Below are 6,286 nucleotides of genomic sequence, written 5' to 3'. Positions count from 1 at the left end.
TTTTTACACCTATTTAATAGCTGACTTGCCCCAAACCTTTTCTCATACAGATAGTGCTGATATATCTAGAGTTACTCATCAAAATCATCTTTTGCGCACAAGAAAAATACAAGCCAACAAGCAGGGGGCAGGAAATACTGCAGGCTTGCAAGTTCCTCTGTGTCAAGTTTCCCATGCATTGTTTTCATCAGGATACATCATCAAGCAAATGGAGGAGATGGGATTGCAAATCAATGATCATTTTCACTTCAGCTGAGATGTTGTACTGCTTTTCCCACATCTGCTAATTCACAGCTTCCCAAACCGTGTGATTTTTGCTGTGTTTACCAAAACAGAGATGTTGGTAAGGTCTACATTCTTATCTTCTGATTCCAGCCTCTCTGACCCTGATCCGTTGGATGGGTTACAAGAAAAACTTCATATAACGAAGCTCAGATGAAACTCAACTCAAAACTCCCTCACCATCATGCCACACCCTCATGTCTCAGTTCAGTAACAATCCATCATTTCATGCTCGAATTTCCATTTGATTTGCACTCAAAATCATAACAGTCATGCTACCAGAGAGAATTGTACAGTGTCATGCTTTGTACATGCTTAGCTGGCAAATGACTTGAAGGACTGCACTTATTTACAGCAGCTTTCATTTTCTTTCAAAAATTAGTAAAACCTTTCAGTTTCTGCTTTGCTCTGTACTTGAACAAGCTCTATGACATGATAAGGATTAAAAACTAAAAAACAAACAAAAACAAAAACAGGCAAATAACAATAGTCTCTCTACATAAAATCCACACTGCTGGGTACTTTCTGAATGGATAATTGGAAGAGTAAGACCTATTTTCCTGAAGTTTTGGAGGCAGATCCCATGGAGTTCTATCCAGACCTTATTTGTAGATTTGTTTAAAACAGTGAAACTTTCACTTGCATTTCAGCCTTTTACTAACAAAGTCTCTAAATACAGGACTGAAAACTCAGGATGCAACTTTGAAGAATTTCTTCACGTACAACACAGTCCAAGGAGCAAGGAATACTAAAGGACTGTAGTTTAACCACTGTTAAATTTTAAGTATTATCTCAAGGAAATAATTTCTCACCATACCTGAAAATCAACACAACTGAGGTAGTGCTGTCATCTTGTGCATTCCTTTTCTCTCAGGTTCTCAATCCTGTGAGGCAGTGAGCATCTCTAGCATAGAAGCTCATTACCTCACTCCTCTTGATGAAAATTCTTGGATGTCAGGATGTTTCAGCTGTTGTGAGCTAAAGAGGGACAAGAGCACTCATCAAGCATCAAAAGACATTTAACATCTGAAGCAGCTGTACTCGACTTAAACTCTCTTTGAGATATTGTATGATACCATCATTAATGTGCGATAACATCATATGCCATTTAATCCACTCTGATCACTAATGGTAAGGCATAAAAATACCAAGGAATAGGCAACTAGAAGAAACACTTCCACCACCCAGACTCACTGATGTCCAGATTACATGGGATAAATGCAAGAGACAAAGGCAGGATAAGATAGTCATTTTACGGCCAGATCTTAAGTTTTCACAGGGATTGCCTGCTTCGCATTGACTTCCAGAATTGGTTTCAGTTCAAGAGATCTAGAGAAATAACTGAAGGAAGTTGAGGAATCATGCCACTTGCCCATTATTTTGTTTTTAAATCAGCCACAGCATGTGACCACGGAACTGAACACTATCCTCTGACACATTATGCATAAGCAAATTGAAGAAAAGTTGCAATGGAAGTTTGAAAAACCAATTAGTTTTAACACTGAGTGCTACATTCTCTCACTCTGGAAAATGTTCTTTTAATCATCTTTACTGTAGAGAGTCTGGATAGCCATTTTGCTTTCAAAAGGTCCCAAGGTGTATTTAAGACTACAAGTGTTAAGAGACCTGTGGGAAAGTTCAACCTCTACTACCATACCACCACCATCTGCCTCTAGCGTCACGGGGCAACAAAATAAAATAGGAGTCATCGCTTTTGGAGCAGCCGTCATCTATTCATCTCCCTACACTGAGCTGGGTCTGCCCATGGTAGCAATTGGTAGTCATCTCCTTGTCCTTTTCTCAACCCCTGAGCCCTATTCCATGTATTTTCTCTCCTTTCACTGAGGAGAGGAAGTGAAAGTGGTGTGGTGGAGTTTAGCTGCCCATTAGGGACCCTACCACCCTCTACACCAAGAATTTTAAGTGCTGTTGTCATCTCACACTTCAGATTAGTACAGAAAAGATGAAAAAAGATCTCTGCACAGGGCTGCCTAGGAGAGAGTTGCAAGTACTGCATTCAGTTACAAGCAAGGGGCAATTACCATTTGTATATAATACTGAATTATGTGGCTGCTTCACCAGGGAAAGATGACTTCTTTTGCTTTGTAATGCAAGGGGCTGTGCTGGCTGCCAGTGCCCTGCCAACATCATGCTGCAAAAGGATGAACACTACACCACTTTTTTCTGTCCTATTCAAGTGCAAACAAGGCCTACATCTAAGGTGTTCTTCTGATTTCATCAGATCACAGCTCATAAAAGGCACACGGTTGAGCAAAACCCCTCTGTACAGGAAACCCTCCTGTGACCTACTTGAGCACTATGCAGTTGTACCTCACACATAGCAGAGCAGCACCCATTCATACACCCGCCTGTAAGGGAAAAGTGAATAAGGGAAAGTAGGAGCACCAAGAAAACACTTGGCCCATGCTCCATGCACTCCTGGCACATTGGGATTTTTTTTTCTTTTTTTTCCCCAGCAGGTTTCCAGTACTCTTTCAAGTTTTGCACTCCCGTTTGAACACTTGCACGCCCTTTATAGTGCTTGCAAGGAAGTCTATCTGTCTATCATGCCTCCACGGGAAATTGTGAAATCCTACCGTCTACCCTTCTCAGAGCATCTCTTATGATGAGGCCGTTCACCACATATGTCTAGAAGAAGACTATTTATTTTTCCAAGTTTTGTCTCATGTGGTATTTTTCTCATTTCTGCATGCTGACTCTGAATCACAGCGCTGAGGCAGGGGATGACTGAGAGCTGCCAGAGCCATCACAGCCACGGGGCAGTGCTCCATTACACAGCTCTGCACCCCAGTTCCTCTTCTACCATTTGTGATAGAAAGGGCACATGTCCACCCGGACACCAGCCGCCCTCATCTACATACCACCTTCTTTGCTGTATGATAGATGTCCTTCAGAAGTATGTATGTATGCTTTCTGGAAGATAGGAAGGAAAAAAAAAAGAAAGAAGCCATCTCAAGCCTTCTTCTCCATGCCAGACTGCAGTCCTCTTCACCCACGTACTGCTTCTCATACCTTGAGTTTTATACTGGCATTTTTGTATCCTATTGCTGCAGGAGAACTACTATAGATCACAACAACTCACTTTTTGGCACCCACAAGCTTTTTTAAAGCACAATTCCAACTGCAGCAGTGAAAACATAACAGAGTATGAAAAAAAGTCAAAACATACAGAAGTAGCAAAACATCTTAGAGGTCAATGGTTAATAGAGGCTAAAGGCATTTTCCATGACATTTGCGTTGACAGTAGGAAGCACAGAATTCCATTGTCTGATAAACAGAAAATATTTTGCATATCTGAGATATAAACATTTGTATAAGAAGCACACCATTCTGTGCCTTATCTTGTGTACTCAGTTTACTAGCTAACACAATACAGAAGGAACTAATCTACAACAGGTTACGTGTATGGCTGGCGCAGGGGGAGACTTTTCCTGGTGCTTCCAACCAGTTCTGTGAAATTAACCACTTCCCAGCTATTGTAACCTTAATTACAGGATACTGCACTATCACGGCACTACTGAATACAATGTTGTTTCAGGGCAAGATAAAATGAAATAAAGCCAGTAAAACAATGTCAGCAGTATTTCATTTTTGTCCATTTGCAGCCATTGCAGGCAGCCAGCCAGGCTGTTGGATACAGCACAGAGTTGATTCACAGGACTAAGCACACAGCTGGGAGCTGAAATGCAGCATAACTCAGGACATAATTTTAGCTGCTTCACAATCTATGCTTTTAGAAGATCAAACTCTAAAATAATATCCAAAAGGAAAAAAGAAAATAAAGGTGCTCCTTCTATAAGTTTTGAATAGATAGTAAAATCAGCTCTGGCAAATGAGAACGTGGGTTAAAAGGCAGCTCAACTGGCAGCGTATGCTACCTCTAAATGCCAAATGTTTGGCTTTGATTCTCACACCTGTGAGATGATCACATTTAAAAAAAAATTAAAGAGAGAGAGAGAGGAAAAAGAAGAGGGAGTACCCAAGTGCCCAATATAACCACATTGAGTCTGTTTTCAGTGGTTTCGGCAGGCAAACTCACAGAGATCATTTTGGTTCACCCACAGGATTATTTTTGAAATTTAGCAGGGCACGTAAAGCACCCTTTTATATAGGAATAGAAGTAGAGATGGGTGTATTTCACCTTGAGCTTTAATGTTTTCAAAAAATAAAATTGGTTAGAAATAAATAAATACAATAAATAAACCTGAGATGTATGAAGACTATCAGAGGAGAGTGACAACAAATGGGCTTCTTTCCTGCTCTAGCCCCCTACAGATTGCAATCATCAAGAGATTCTACAGTAGGCCAGCGGCCACTGAACACCACTGAACATGACTCCACATGGCAAGAGGCCAGCTCCCCACTACCCCTGCTCCACATACCAGTCCCTTCCCACACTTCCATTGCACCCTGCATGGATGCTGCCCCCTCCCTACAAAACAAACAAGCACCTTCCAGTGTCCCAGGAGACCGTTTGGACCATAGGGAAGGACTTCAGGGAGATGGCATGAAGGCAAAGCATGAAGAGGCCAGAGTGGGAATGGAGCAGAGGTCACAGGTAACTGGGAGTCTGCCTATTTGGCTCTGCACTCTGCCACCCCAAAACAGCCTAAACATGGGATCTCAATTCGAGATTGTTTAGTCTTGAAAAGAGAAGGCACAGGAGAGACCTTGTTGCTCTCTACAATGACCTGAAAGGAGGTTGAGATGAGGTGGGATTCAGCTTCTTCTCCCAGGTAACAGTGAGAGAATGAGAGATACTGATCTTAAGTTGCATGGGGGGAGGTTCAGGTTGGATGTTAGAAACATTCTCAGAAAGAGTGGTGAGGCATTGGAATGGGCTGCCCAGGGAGGTGGTGGAGTCACCATCCTAGGAGGTGTTCAAGAAACATGTCAATGTGGCACGGACAGACATGGTTAGTGGACATGGTAGGGATGAAATGATAGACCTGGTGATCTTGGTGGTCCTTTCCAGCCTTAATGATTTTATGAAATACTTCTATCCCAACCATATGCAACGATTAATCCTTCAGTCACTGGAGAGTTAGGAGAGGAATTAAGAAGTGATGCCTCACCCAGAGCCACACTCTACCAAAGTCAGACTGAGCACCTGTAGCAGCACGTACTCTGAACTGAAAACAAGCAGTCAAGTAGTACTCCCAAGACACACTTACACCGGCGTTTCTGCTACCACTGATTTTTTTATTATTATTATTATTATTCTCTGTAAGAGATGCACTCTTGATGAAATAATACTGGGCACTTCAGATCAGATCCCGTTGGCCAAGTCCACCCGAAAAGCTCAGTGTGTCACTAATGACCGATTGCAGCTTATAGGAACACAGCAGAAGCTCGCACAGTAGCCACCGCGTTAGCTGCCCCACGCAGCAGCTGAGTAGCAGTCGTAGGAGCGCTCCGAGAGGGACGGCCGCGCAGGGCACAGAAGGCACACGGAGCCGTACTCACAACCGAAATCACACACTGAGCTGATCCCGGCCCGAGTCGCGGAGCCTCGCTGAAGCAGAGCAGTTACGCGACTACATCAAGAAACTCCAAGTCACATAAACAAGGAAACACCGAGAAACACTCGGCTATAAACGGGAACCGCACTACCGGACTTCGTATCACGCGAACTGTCGGTCGTTACCGGCGGAGGTTCCAAGCGGTTACCGCTCAGCGCTTCATTTCTCGCCTCCGCTCCCGCTGCTCGCTCGAAGCCGTGCGCTGAGCTGCAGCTGCTGCACAGCATCGGCCAGCAGCCTCCGAGCTGCCAGGCAGCGGCCACCTGCGCGCAAATCCCTCCTCGTACCCACTAACAACTTAGCAGAAGTTTGAGCTTTCTCTTCTATTTTATCACCGCGCTCCCCGGCTCTGCCTTACCTGCGGCTCCCGAGCGCCGCCGCGGAAGGGGCCGTGAGGCAGCAGTACGGAACAAGGCGGGAGGCACGGCTCCGCTTCGGCGGGCGGTGGCAGAGGGAGCGCG

At 44.1% G+C, this 6,286-nt stretch overlaps 1 long non-coding RNA gene across 1 annotated transcript; it reads right to left on the bottom strand.

The window, feature by feature from the left end:
- LOC116216579 lies at window positions 1-6,280 on the bottom strand. Its single transcript, XR_004159653.1, has 2 exons — window positions 6,184-6,280; window positions 1-1,260 (listed from the first exon to the last, which is right to left on the bottom strand). It is a non-coding gene; the product is annotated as an uncharacterized LOC116216579 (long non-coding RNA).
- Between the last annotated feature and the right edge of the window lie 6 nt (window positions 6,281-6,286).

This window comes from Meleagris gallopavo, chromosome 4 (genome assembly GCF_000146605.3).
Source record: "Meleagris gallopavo isolate NT-WF06-2002-E0010 breed Aviagen turkey brand Nicholas breeding stock chromosome 4, Turkey_5.1, whole genome shotgun sequence".
Classification (NCBI taxonomy): domain Eukaryota; kingdom Metazoa; phylum Chordata; class Aves; order Galliformes; family Phasianidae; genus Meleagris; species Meleagris gallopavo.
The sequence above is the reverse complement of the archived record's forward strand: the minus strand, read 5'-3'. Positions and strand labels throughout refer to the sequence as shown.